The sequence below is a fragment of the Callorhinus ursinus genome, unplaced genomic scaffold, assembly GCF_003265705.2.
Source record: "Callorhinus ursinus isolate GAN/ISIS: 27379988/994484 unplaced genomic scaffold, GSC_fseal_2.0 scaffold22, whole genome shotgun sequence".
Lineage (NCBI taxonomy): Eukaryota > Metazoa > Chordata > Mammalia > Carnivora > Otariidae > Callorhinus > Callorhinus ursinus.
This window is the reverse complement of record NW_027397084.1, coordinates 10,484,473-10,498,053: the sequence shown is the minus strand read 5'-3', so window position 1 is coordinate 10,498,053 and position 13,581 is coordinate 10,484,473. Positions and strand designations below refer to the sequence as shown.

Here is a 13,581-nt window from a genome sequence, read left to right as displayed (position 1 = left end):
ACCCATCACCAGGCTAACCCATCCCCCTACCCTCCTCCCCTCTAGAACCCTCAGTTTGTTTTTCAGAGTCCATCATCTCTCATGGTTCGTCTCCCCCTCCGACTTACTCCCCTTCATTCTTCCTCTCCTGTTATCTTCTTTTTCTTTTCTCTTAAAATATGTTGCGTTATTTGTTTCAGAAGTACAGATCTGTGATTCAACAGTCTTGCACAATTCACAGCACTCACCGTAGCACATACCCTCCCCAATGTCTATCACCCAGCCACCCCATCCCTCCCACCCCCAACCACTCCAGTAACACTCAGTTTGTTTCCTGAGATTAAGAATTCCTCATATCAGTGAGGTCATATGATACATGTCTTTCTCTGATTGACTTATTTCACTAAGCATAACACCCTCCAGTTCCATCCACGTCGTTGCAAAAGCCAGGGGTACTCTTGTATGTTCTTCAGGCAACTGAGCCAAGGACTGCCTGGCCCCAGAGGCTGGGTTTAACTGTGGCATTCATGGTCATCAGAATACATGCTTCCATAATAAAAAGAATCTTTTGAGATGCGGGGGGGGGGGGCCCCCTGGAAAGCCACACCCATCTTTGTTACTCTCATGTAGCTGCTGAGGAGTGAAAATTTTGTTGCAGAGTTGTTTGATTCGATACTTGGGTCTTAGGTGTGAAGCTGTAAGAAGGAGCCCGAAGTGGGGGCGAGGATTGAGGAAAACCAATACAGCTGGGTTTTCTTTTGTGAGAGTCACTCCACATTCGGGTGAGTCTTCAGGATCAGAGTTGAGACTGAAAATCCATGTGGGTGAGTGAAACCTTCTTGTTGTCCACAGGGAAAGTGTCCACAGGGAAAGGACGACTTCCCCCTATAGAGGAGGACCGTTCTTTGGTCAAGGGTATACGAGTAGCAGCGCTCCCCTGCTAGAACCTCCAAACAAGCTCTCAGGGAAAGGAGTCAGAATGTGTAAAGCTTCAGACACCACACAGCCCAGGGTTGCATTTGCATTTAGGGAGATTGAAGGCACATCTTTGAAACATGGTCTGGTCATCACGTTTCTGTCACCAGGCAGTCACGGTAGTGCTTGGGATGCCACTATTGGAGGTAAATTTCTTTGCCTATAAGCTTTGCCCGTTCTCTGAAACTCTTTTTATTAAAACAAGTGATGTTAAATTAAACACATGGTGGTGGGCACTACTTTCAAAGAACCTTTCCTGATACTCCAAGGGCACGTAGGAAACCAGGAGAGAAAGTCTGGGAGTAAGGGTAGGATGAGGGAAGGGTGCAGAGACAAGATTGAAAGGGCAAAGGATAGGGGCGCCTGGGTGGCTCAGTCGTTAAGCATCTGCCTTCGGCTCAGGTCATGATCCCAGGGTCCTGGGATCGAGTCCCACATTGGGCTCCCTGCTCGGCGGAAAACCTGCTTCTCCCTCTCCCACTCCCCCTGCTTGTGTTCCCTCTCTCGCTGGGTATCTCTCTGTCAAATAAATAAATTAAAAAAAAATATGAAAGGGCAAAGGATAAATTATCCTATGCCATGGTGTGCTCAGAGACCCGTCTTTTGTATTCCTAAATCCTGGGGTTGCAGGCTTGAATTAGGCGCTCCATGGCCTGTAGCTACTCTTTCAAATGTGGCCCTGCTTACAATCCTGAAAATCTCCAGTCACATGCCCATACCTATTGTTCCTACCTTGGAAGAACATTAAAGCAAATAATACTTCTATGCGCATTTTGAAAAACGGGAACTGGTGGAAAAATATTCATGTGAACAAAAAATTCACCAATTATCCCATCAGCCCCTAAAAGCATCACAGCATTCACGTCTCTCTATGTCTATCATCATACGTGGCTGAAATTAGCCTGGATATACAATTTTATATCTGACATTTAAAAAAATTTCAAATTGTATGATATATATTTCCCCATGTGATTAAAAATCTTCATGAATATTTTTAATGGGTACCTAAAAGTTCTTTTTGTGGATATACCAACATTTGTTTAACGTTTCCATATTATCGGGAAATTAGACTATTTCTAGTATTCTGCTATAATAGCAGGATGAACATCTCTGCATATAAATCTTTGTCTCCATTTTAGATTATTTTCTTAGGACTCTAAAAGTGCAGTTGATAGGGTATGAATATTTTTGGAAATCATGTTACATATTATCAAGTTACTTTTTGCAAACCTGGATTCCAATTTCTATTACTACTAGCAAGGAAAGTACACATTATTTAATTTAGTGAATGAAATGAATGGATTGAGCCGAATCCTTACTGACACTGTTATCATAAGCCATCGCACTAAAAGAAAAAAAGCACTGACATTTAATAACAGTACATATCTTGCTAACTGATACAGAACGAATTGCCTTTAGCTGTATGATTTACATTTCCTTAAAGACTGGTATACGTGGAAAATTTTTCCAATATTTATTAGCCCTGATTTTTGCTCTTCTGTGCATTATCAGCTGCTTTTCTGGGGCCAGAAATTTATGGAAGTAATTGTTTCTATGCTGACACCTGGCGCTGTTTGGCGGCAGGCTAGCATTTGTAATTTGTATGTGGGCGACTGGCTCAGGCCCCAAAGACAATCTTCCTCTCTTCGCTGTGAATAAAGTCTCTAAAATGGGCTCGGCTGCAAATGGATATCTCAGAGATCTCCAAAGTCGATTGGAATCTCCAATGTTAGCAAAACCCTGGCTTGTAGTGCTTACTATTTGCCAAGGGTGTTCTAATTGGCCCACTAGTGTCCTATACTGACCCATTAACTCCTTCCAACCACTCTCATGGGTAGATAGTATTACCATGATCATCCCTATTTTTCAGGTGAGAAAAATAAAGAATAGAGGGGCTGAACCATGTGATTAGGAATTACACCACTGGTTGACTGCATGATTGGGTGTTGAACCCAACAATCTGCACCCGGAGTCTCATTTCTTCACCACTAAGCTGCACTGGCTTGCCAAGCAGGTCAAAAATATCACCTAGACGAGGTAGGTGATCCTGTTCTAAGCCTTCTTTACATCTAGTGTTTCTTTTTCCTACTTTGTACTAACTTAAATAATTATCTGTGCAGGGCTTTCTTAAATGTCTCTTCTGCCAGAATTTAAGTTTCCCGAGGGCAGGCATTTTTTTTCAGTCTCATTAACATCCTATCCCTAACATCTATCATGTGCCTGTGGATGGTATATAGGCACAAAATATTTGCTGGGTGAATGAATGAACGGTCTCAAGTGTCATGTTTTCAGTGGGTCTTTGGCTGGGGGGTAGGTTAAGATCTGTGCATGGTCAGATAATGTTTTGGGGGAGAGCTGTGTGAGTACCCAAGTGGATGCGTGTGCATAACTTGTCCCCCCCGTGAGTGAAGATCTTGTGCTGGTCTTCCCACTTTCTGTCCATGCTCCCCTCCTCCACTGCCAAGCGCATCTCCAAAATGTTATCTGGCTGAGTTTGTGACTGGGGACTGGTTTTTCTCTGACCTGGAGCAGGATGGATTCTGATAACTTGGTTTCATCATGAAAGATTACAATGTCAACCGATCTTAGTAAGCATCTAGCCCACCTGGAATGAGGAAGCAGGTATGAGGAGTTTAAAGAATTTGGTGGTGGGAAGCTATGAATAGGAATTTCTGGGTACTTCTGGGTATTTCTACATTCCTTATGGGAAAGTCACCTCCACCATGTGGACCCAGGAAATTATACAGAACTTTTCAGAGGAACCAGAAGTGCAGCCCCTCATATTTGGGCTTTTCCTCTCCATGTACCTGATCACTGTGTTTGGAAACCTGCTCATCATCCTGGCCATCAGCTCTGATTCCCACCTCCACGTGCCCATGTGTTTCTTCCTCTCCAGCCTGTCCTTTGTAGGCCTTTGTTTCCCCTCTACCACCATGCCCAAGGTGCTGTGGAACATCCGGACTCAGAGCAAAGCGATCACTTATGAAGGCTGCCTCAGCCAGATGTATTTTTCATACTCTTTGCAGGATTAGACAACTTCCTCCTGACTGTGATGGCTTATGACCACTTTGTGGCCATCTGTTACCCCTTGAACTACACGGTCATCTTGGACCCCCGGTTCTGGGGACTGCTGGTTCTGGTGTCCTGGGTCCTGAGTGTCTTGCATTCCTTGTTACAGACATCAATGATGTTGCAGTTGTCCTTCTGTACAGTCTTGGAAATCACCCACTTTTTCTGTGAATTCAATCAGATGATACAACTTACATGGTCTGACAGTTTTCTAATAACATGGTGATATATTTTGCAACTATGTTGCTGGTTGTTGGTCCCTTTGATGGAATCCTTTACTCTTACTCTAAGATAGTTTTCACCATACGTGGAATATCATCAGCTCAGGGCAAGTATAAAGCATTTTCCACCTGTGCGTCTGATCTCTCGGTTGTCTCCTTATTTTATTGTATGAGTCTAGGGGTGTACCTTAGCTCTGCTGCTCCCCAGAGCCCCCACTCAAGTGCAGTAGGCTCAGTGATGTACGCTGTGGCCATGGCCATGCTGAACCCCTTCATATACGGCCTAGGGAACAAAGACACAAAGGAGGCTCTGGTGAGATTCTCTGGGAGGGCAGGTCTAAAAGGGCCAACCATTTTGGGGATGAAAAATTGCACAGGATTGCAGAGCTCACAGCCTGAGCCAAGTGTTGACATTTTTTGATCAGATTCTTAAAGTGGAACATGCCTCTTCTATTTTTTCTGGGAATTTCTATTTTTTTTTTTATTTTGCCCTCTCTGTATAACTTATGTAACTTACTCTACTAAGTAAGCTTTGTGATATCTCTGATATGCAAGAGATTTTCCCTTTGTCATTTTCCTACTCTCAGTGGTATTCCTAACCTCGGATGTGAAATGTTTGGAAATTCTCACTTATTCAAAGGATGACATGGATCTGTTAAAAATGACTTATTCTTAAATAAAATACATCATAGTGTGTATTAAAAAAAAAATTTGGTGGGGGCACCTGGGTGGCTCAGTCGGTTAAGTGCCTGACTTCAGCTCAGGTCATGATCTCAGGGTCCTGGGATCAAGCCCCACATTGGGCTCTGGGCTCATGGGGGAGTCTGCTTCTCCCTCTGCCTCTGGCCCTGCCCCTCCGCCCCTGCTTATGCATTCTCTCTGTCAAATGAATAAATAAAATCTTTTTTTAAAAAAAGAATTTGGTGAAGCCTAAGGCTAGTTTATGAGCTTCCTGCTGTCTGACTCCCTAGTCAGTGTTCTTTTTACTGCAACACATGGGTTTAACCAGTTGTGCTAAGAAATTTTAAGCTGATTTTTGTGACTTGTTCTAATTCAAGCTCAAGCAACTCACACATTCAAAGCACAAGGGTGTAGCACCTGGAGTGTGAGGGGTCAGATCCTCCATCTCAGACCCTTCCCTGATGATGACTGGTGACTCTGAATAGAACGTCCAGGGGTCCTTTAGACCAGCCCTGTTCAATAGAGAGAACATGTGAGCCACATGTGTAATTTAAAAATGTTGTTAAAGTAAAAAGAAACAGGTAACATGAATTTTAAATATATCTTATTAAATCCAGTACATCTAAAACATTATCATTTCAACCTGCAATAATATAAAAATTAATTAACAAGGAATTAGAAAAGACAGTATTTGCCAACACACATACTACTGTACAAGGTCTTAGGCGATGCAGCAGTGAAAGGGAAATGCAGTTCTACCAGAACAATAAATTGGTGTTTAACAGGGAAATCTTTTACATTGCTTCAAGTTCAAAATTTTAATTTTAATTAAAATTAAGGAGAACGTAAAATTCAGCCTCTGGGTTCCATTAGCCACGTTTCGAGTACTCAGTAGCCACACATAGCTCTAGTGGCTACTGTGCTAGAGAGCATAGCTTTCGAGAGCTACTTGTGAGAGGCCCTCGTGGTAACAGATGGCTCTTGCCGTTTCCTCTGGGGCTGGTCTGATCTGTAGATGTCCCAGGGGTTCTGGGCAATCTCTGCTTCATTCTCAGATCTGAGGACTTCAGAGAGATAACATTGATTCTTGAGTGCTCTTGGATGGGGTTGGAGATCTGTATTTTAGTTTGTGTTGGTCTTTTTGGGGTCTCTCCAAACTTACAGTAGAGAATACTCCATTTTAGCTTGTTCTTCCCCAAAAATAGAACCTAGTAGTTCCTTGAAAGTCAGGTTTCTGGAGCCACATCCTGGCTGTGCCACTTACTGGATATATGCCCTTGGGCATGTGACCTAATTGGTCTTCTGCCTCAGTCTTTTCATCTGTAAAATGGGGATTGCGATAGTCCTTCACGGGGGTTATTATGAAGAGCAAATGCATTTATACAGGTAAAGTACTTATGAGTGTGCTTGGCACATACTAAGCTCTCGGGAAGTGTTAGCTATCATTATTATTAGCCATAAGCTAAATCAAATCTCTGAAATCCAGGGCTTAGCAAGTGCTGTTCCTTCTGTTGCAGACACTCCACCTGGATAAAGATTTTCATCTTTCAGTTCCCAGTGGAGATTTTCCTTCTCCAAGGGAAGCCTCCTCTTGCTTCTCAGATTGGCTTTAACTGCCCTCCACTGAGGGCACCTCCACCCATAGAACCCTATTCTCTCCCTTTTATAACACTCAGTATGTATTTATTTGCCTGTCTGTATCTGACCTGTGAAGGTATATCTTTATTTTGTTCTACACGGTATCCTCAGAGCCTGGCGTATAATATTTGGGTGAGGATAAAAATAATATGAGTAGTAGCTAACGTTTATCGACTGCTCACTAATTAAAGTTCACATAATCCTGTTATATGTTTTTGAGTAAAGGTGCCATCATTTCCATTTCACAAATCAGGAAATGAAGGCTTAGGTAGGTGAAATCGATTTTATGAAGACAACCAGAGAGCAAATGGCAAAAGCCAGAATTTGAACCCAACTTGTCTGACTCTGAGCTCATACTCTCAATGGATGGGCTGGTGTTCTCCATGAGTGGGGTCCTCTGGTGGAACCTTGGACCTGGTAGGCTAAAATTCCTCCTGTCTGGCCCAAGGATGGAGGAGGCTCATTTGTATGCCAGCTCTCGGAAGCAACGCCCCAGGCTCCTTCTCTCTTACTCTCTTGAGGTCTGCAGGTAGCCACAGGCAGCATGATTTAGGCTGGGAAGACGGAGCAAGATTTGGATTCACTCACTTCTTCAGGTTTAATCAGACTCCTACAACCCTCTGTTCTACAGAACCCTTCAATGCTTCAATTAAAAGTCAAACGGGGCTGGAATCTGTGCTTTTTTTCCCCCTTATGCTTGGAATCTAATTTTGTGAACAACTGCTTGTATTGGCTTGGACATAGCTTATTCACTGTGAAAATCCGGTTCAATGTAAATTCTATAGTTTCTAAATATTTATGAGCATTATTCCCTCAAAATGCTGAGTAGTAACTATACCAATATAATTAGATTGTATTCTGTTTAAACTTTTGTTGTCAGCATACATCTTAGAATAGAAGTTCTAGAGAAGAAAGGAAAGTTGACAGCTCGTTGACAAAGCTTTACAAACGTTATGTGTATAATGAGGTGCGAAGGGATGTTCTTACTGATGCTGCAAATGGAGGAAGCATTAATCAACTCGTTGTCTGAACTATCTTTCCTATTATCAACTGCTGTCATCTGGTGGCAAATTTGAGCAATAGCAGAAACTTTCAGTATCCACAGTAATTTTCTCTGTTTGGCAAAGCGGATAGAGTATTTTCATTGTCTTTGCCTGTAGCATATGATCAAATTAAGTGTTTCTTGACAAAGCTAGCACTTATCATAAATTAACACCTCCAGTCATTTTCCTTCAGGTTATAATAACCAATATTTAATGAAAGTGTATTAGACACCAAGACCTGTTTTAAGTGCTTTACATGGTTCATCTTACTTAATATTTATGAGACTTCTATGAGGTGGATATCATTATTCATTTTATCACCTTGTGGCATCTACTGGTTGACTAATTCATCCAAATCACACTGCTGATAAGTGACAGAGCCACAATGGTAATCCAAGAAACCCGATTTCTGCCCTCGTGCTCTTAATCACTGCTTTACAATAGACACGTAAGCTAAGATGCCCAGCGAGGGAGAAGAAACTGGAAATAGAAGATCTGGGTGTGAATTTTAGCTCCACTGCTATCTTGTCAATAAATAATTCCATGGTCCAAAGAAGGCTTACCTCAGCAGGCATCTGACCTTGGTCATATTCCCCTTTGCCAGGTCTCATTTTCTTTTCTATAAAATCTTGGAAGCAGACAGGATCATTGGTTTTCTTTTATTTTCTTTCTTTTTTAAAGATTTTATTTATTTATTTGACAGAGAGAGACACAGTGAGAGAGGGAACACAAGCAGGGGGAGTGGGAGAGGGAGAAGCAGACTCCCTGCTGAGCAGGGAGTCCGATGTGGGGCTCGATCCCAGGACCCTGGGACCATGACCTGAGCCGAAGGCAGATGCTTAACGACTGAGCCACCCAGGTGCCCCAGGATCATTGGTTTTCAAGCTTGTATTTGTGATGTGCTGGTGGTTCCACATGTGATGAGACCAGAGAGAGAGAGATGGGAAGGAAGGTGGTGCTTGGCTGGTGGGACTGGGGCCCTCATTGCTCCCACTGCCCTCCTTTACTTCCATTACATGGTAGTTGCCTAGTTAAAGATTTGGTTCTACAAATGATGTCATACCTAAGAGAAAATTTAGAAACAACACGACCAAACTCTTCTGGGAACTCTGAGAAATACCTGGCAGACAGAACATGCCAGGACAATTGTGGGTGGGGATAGTCACTGAGAGAAAGTTCCCCTGATCTTCAGGAGAGAAGCAACAGAAACTCCATTCCTATGTGGATGCTTCCAGCCTAGCGTTCTGAAATATTGTTGCTTCTATGGAATGTTAAGAAACTATATTTATAATTGCATAAAATATTATAAAGATCTTTGTCTCTGGAGAGGATATAAAAGGAAGACTGTTATATTTGGAATAGGATGCAGACTTAAAGGCAAAACATTTACTTGAAGACCTTTTAAAGCTTTTTCTTTGCAGTGTGTGTGGGGGCCGGGTTTACTTCAATAGAAGGAGAAAAGAAACAAAGCAAATCATGTGCTATTTGTCTTAATGTTTCTGGCAATTTTTTGCCTACTAAATATGCGTGAATAATTATAAACATATTTATATCATTAATAATTATAGACATATTTATTTTATTTTATGTAGTATTTCCTCAGTGATGCTATACTTTGGTTGCTTATAAGATATATGGTCTTTGAAAGTTTTGGTCCTAGGAGTAGATTTTATGTCAAAAGTTGAAATCTCTGTGCATTCCTACCACGGTACCTAGTGCATAGTAGGTGTCTAGTACTGTTGAAGGAATATTGCTGTCCTTGCATGAAGGAACATGCTAGATTGGAAACTATACCATTTAATTCTTTGGCTTTTGGGTCTACTGAATATTCATCGGCTTATAAAATTGATTTTTTTTTTCCATTTCCAGCTTTCCCCAATTTTGTAGATACAGAACTGACACCGGGAACATGGCATTGTTCCAACGTGTTATGGGAAGTTGCTTATAGAGAATCAGAACCTAGGTTTTCCTAATGGCTTTATGTCAACTTTCCAAAAATCAATTTCCTGAAAGCCGTTCATCAATTGATCAGTGCACCACATTTATTTGTTTTTAAATATTCATTTTTGGGTGACCTACTTTCATAACTTTGTTTTAAGGGATGTTAAATGTGCTCTTGCCCCAGCTCCTGCTGCTGCAGTTCGATGCCATGGGGTAGGGGGAGGTGGAAGATGAATGGGGATGTTGCGGGGGGAGGTTGGGGGTGGTAGTGGGCTCATTCACTGATAAAAGACTGTAAGGAATCTTTATTTTCAAGAGTATATTAATGTTTCTTCATGAATATGTTCTCTCCTCCCCTTATTTGGAAATAATAGGATCATGGGATTCTCAAGTTATTAAACATTGTCATTGAATTGGCTCGAAGCCTCTCTCTCTTCCTCTCCCTCTTTCATTTTATTCCCACTTCCTCTTCTCATCTTTCCCCACGCCATCCTAGGCAAGCATTAAAATGAGCTTAATTTGTGCCTTTTTGCTTTTATGTGTTCCTGTAGCATGGGTGTTGTTTTGTGCATATGTATTTTTCACTTACCCAAATGATACTATGTTATAGATTTCATTCCCTTTCTTACTGGCTCACTCAGGATTCCAGTATAAAAGCCGTTCAAATTATTACCAGCACACCTTGACCAGTGTTTCTACCCTGTGGTGTAGCTGCTCCGCATTTCACCCAGCTCCTCTCCCAGTGATGGGTATCAGGCTGCAGCCAACTTCCCTCCGCCTCTACCCAAGTACCATTGCAATAATGGTGGTGTGCTTTTACAGACCTGGGTGGGAATTTCTTTAGGTTCTATACCTAGGAGTGGAAACTCTGAATCATCAGGTATGGTCGTATCACTTTTACTGAGACTTGCCAGAACTCTCCTCAGCCTTTACTTCTTCCAGAACACAAGGGTTTCTCTATGCAGATCCAAATGTTTTGCAAATCTAAATATGTGTCAAGTCATATCTCACCGTTGTTTCCATTAGCACTTCTGTGATTACTACAACTTTGAACATTCTCTTTTTAGGCTTGTTAACTTTTTAATTTCTTCGTTTTATTGCTGCTTGGAGGGATTTCTTATATACTATAAATATTAGTTGTTTCAACTTGCAATTCTTGTTTTATAGTTTGCAAAGAACTTCTGTGAATCTGTTGTCTACTCGTTAATGTTTCCATGGAGTTCCTTACTGAACAGGAAGGAATAATATGTTATGAACAGGTATACTTACCCCCCAAAGGAATGCAAGCATAGTCCAACATTTAAAAAAAATCTATCAGTATAATTTACTACAGAATACAGTAAAGGAGGAAAATTATATGATTATTCCAATAGGTGCAGAGAAGGCATTTGGTAGATTTCATCACCATTTATAACTTTAAAAACAACTCTTAATAAACTAAGTTATATTTCTACTTGGTAAAAATTATATACCTAAAAACAACAGCAAACAATATTTTACAGAGAAACTTTGGTGCATTGCTTTTAAGAAAGAGAACAAAGTAAAGAAACTCCCCCATACCACTACTGTCAAACATGGCATTGGAGGTCCCAGACGACATAGAAGGGTGAAGGAAAGGTTTAAGAATTGGAAGGGAAGAGATATAATTGACAGATAACATATTATTATTGTTTTGTTACTCTTTAGATTTGCTTAGCTAATATTTTACCCAGGATTATCACTATTATCATTATTATGACTATTACCCTGTGGTGTAGCTGCTCCATTATCCAGGTAATATTAATGAAGATATAAAATTTTATTTGTATTGTTCATAAATAGCTTCAGAGTCAAGATTACACTAGTTTCATAAAATGAACTGGGTAACATTTGCTCTTTTTCTATTTTCTGGGCAACTTTAAAGTGAATAGTAATTCTGTTTTTGTATTGTTCACCTGTAGAAGCTCTGGGCTTTTTGGTAGTCTTAGACCTCCATTTACATTTGCTTACTACTTTTTTGTTTCATGACTATATTTATCAGATATGTTTATAAGAAAAAATGAATTCATAAGAATATACTCCTTGGAGATTTTTGTAATCATTTGGCATGTTGGATATTGGTGAACTGGCCTATTTCTTTTCTTGGCCCTCTATTGAGATACACGTGTTTTTTTTTTTTTTTTTTTGTGCATTGAAAACCATTCTGTTATTATTTTAAGGAAAATAATACTAAAAAGTAGTACTTTTCAATAAATCTGAGAATGTAAGTTCTGGTGGTGTAGACGTATTAGCATGAGGTGGAGGGATTTGCCTGCCAGATTCCAGTGAGTCAGAAAAGGTTGAACTCAGATGGTGCCCTGGCTCTTTGAAGGAATTTCTTTCAGCAGATTTCTCTCTACTAAGCAAATACATATGATACTTTAAGCAATAGCATTAATGATTGAAGTGTTAAGCTATTGAGTTTGTTGAACTTTGCCGTATTTCCCCCTGACCGCGAGGATACGCCGGGTGAAGTTCAATGCCTGGTGGCAGTAACCATCTGTTCCCGGTTTGGGTTACTTCCCTCGTATACATATTTCAGATCACACGCTTTGCTCTGACTCTGTCTTGAATTGTCCAAAACCTGTAAGACGACCTAAATCTCAAGTACCTGGTTTTGTCATTTCATCATCTTTAAATGGTGATAAAGACACCTATATTGTTGTGAGGATTACACGAAACTGTGGAAGAAATGAGAAGCCCCAAGCTGAGGGGGAAGATGCAGGGCAGCCCCCTGGGGCTCACTCACTTCCTAAATGACTCACTTCCAGACACCAGCCTCTGGGAGGGAACACAAATTCCTGTTTCAGAAGAACTATGAATCACCACATCGTGGGCTTTTAGAGTCACTTACAAAGAACCCAAACTGCAAAACTTAAGGATGCATTTCATGTGTTCACTGGGAGACGTAGGAATGGCATAAATGATAAGCAAACACACGTCCCTATTGAGGGCCATGGAGTAATGGGTGCTCTGCAGAGGCCCCAGCTAATGCTCAGCTCAGCTCGGCTCAGCTCAGTTCTCACCCCCAGGACAATTTTGGCTTTTCCTGATCTAGTCTCATTCGCCCTCCTTCCCCTTTGAGCTGATGAGAGGTAGAGTTCCTGGCTCAGCTTCACTCTGTCAGCGAGTTTGAAGCTTGGTGACATTCCAGCACATCGCTGCAGGGCTGAGGGCCAGGTGGGAACCCTGGGGGCGATGCTCAGACTATGAGCTGTTAGGGCACGCGGGATTGAGGCAGGGGCCCCCAGGGAGCCAGGGGAACGCAATGGGGAAGAGGCAGGGAGCGAGGAAGAGAAGTGAGGGAAGATAAGAAGGTCACAGAAATATCCAAAGTGAGTAACGTATATGGCAGTTTGTAGTGTTTACTCTTCACACTGGATTTCTCTTGTCTAAATGTCTGCCTCTCCATAGTCCCGCCCATCCATTTCCCAGGAGATCGCTCTGAAATCCTTCTCTACCAAGAAGCACTTGTGTGGATCAAGTCAAAACATGTTACATTGCTGGAATTGGAGAACTGGAGTTTGACAAGGCATAGAAACCAATGTGCAGCGATGTATTTGGAAGATCTACAATTCAGGAATACAGTATTTGCTCTCGGTATTTAAAAATACGTCCCTTTCGGGGCTCCTGGGCGGCTCAGCTCGTTAAGCGTCCGACTCTTGATTTCGGCTCAGGTCATGATTTCAGGGTCGTGAGATCGAGCCCCCTGTTGGGCTCTGCACTGAATGTGGAGCCTGCTTGAGATTCTCTATCCTTCCCCTCTGCCCCTACCCCCGTTCTCTCTTTCTCTAAAATAAATAAATCAATAAATCTTTAAAAAAATAAATAAATAAATAAATCTTTAAAAAAAATATACGTCCCTTTGTTTTTCCTCCAATTTCTTCTCCATCCTTCTGTCTTCGCTCTTTTGCACTTCCCTTCACACCGTCTTGTTCCCCCGCCACACTCCTCCCGTGCACGCCCACGGTGATGAATAAAGCACCTTGATGAACTTCAGCAGAGCGTGACTGAAG

General features: G+C 41.6%; 1 long non-coding RNA gene across 2 annotated transcripts; it reads left to right on the top strand.

Annotated features, from left to right (window-relative positions):
- The first annotated feature begins 684 nt into the window (after positions 1-684).
- LOC141374836 (uncharacterized) lies at positions 685-13,161 on the top strand. 2 transcript variants are annotated; one of them, XR_012381977.1, is made up of 3 exons: positions 685-761; positions 2,825-2,991; positions 12,980-13,161. It is a non-coding gene; the product is annotated as an uncharacterized lncRNA (long non-coding RNA). The 2 variants fall into 2 exon arrangements; XR_012381976.1 differs by having other exon boundaries at positions 699-803.
- Positions 13,162-13,581: the final 420 nt, after the last annotated feature.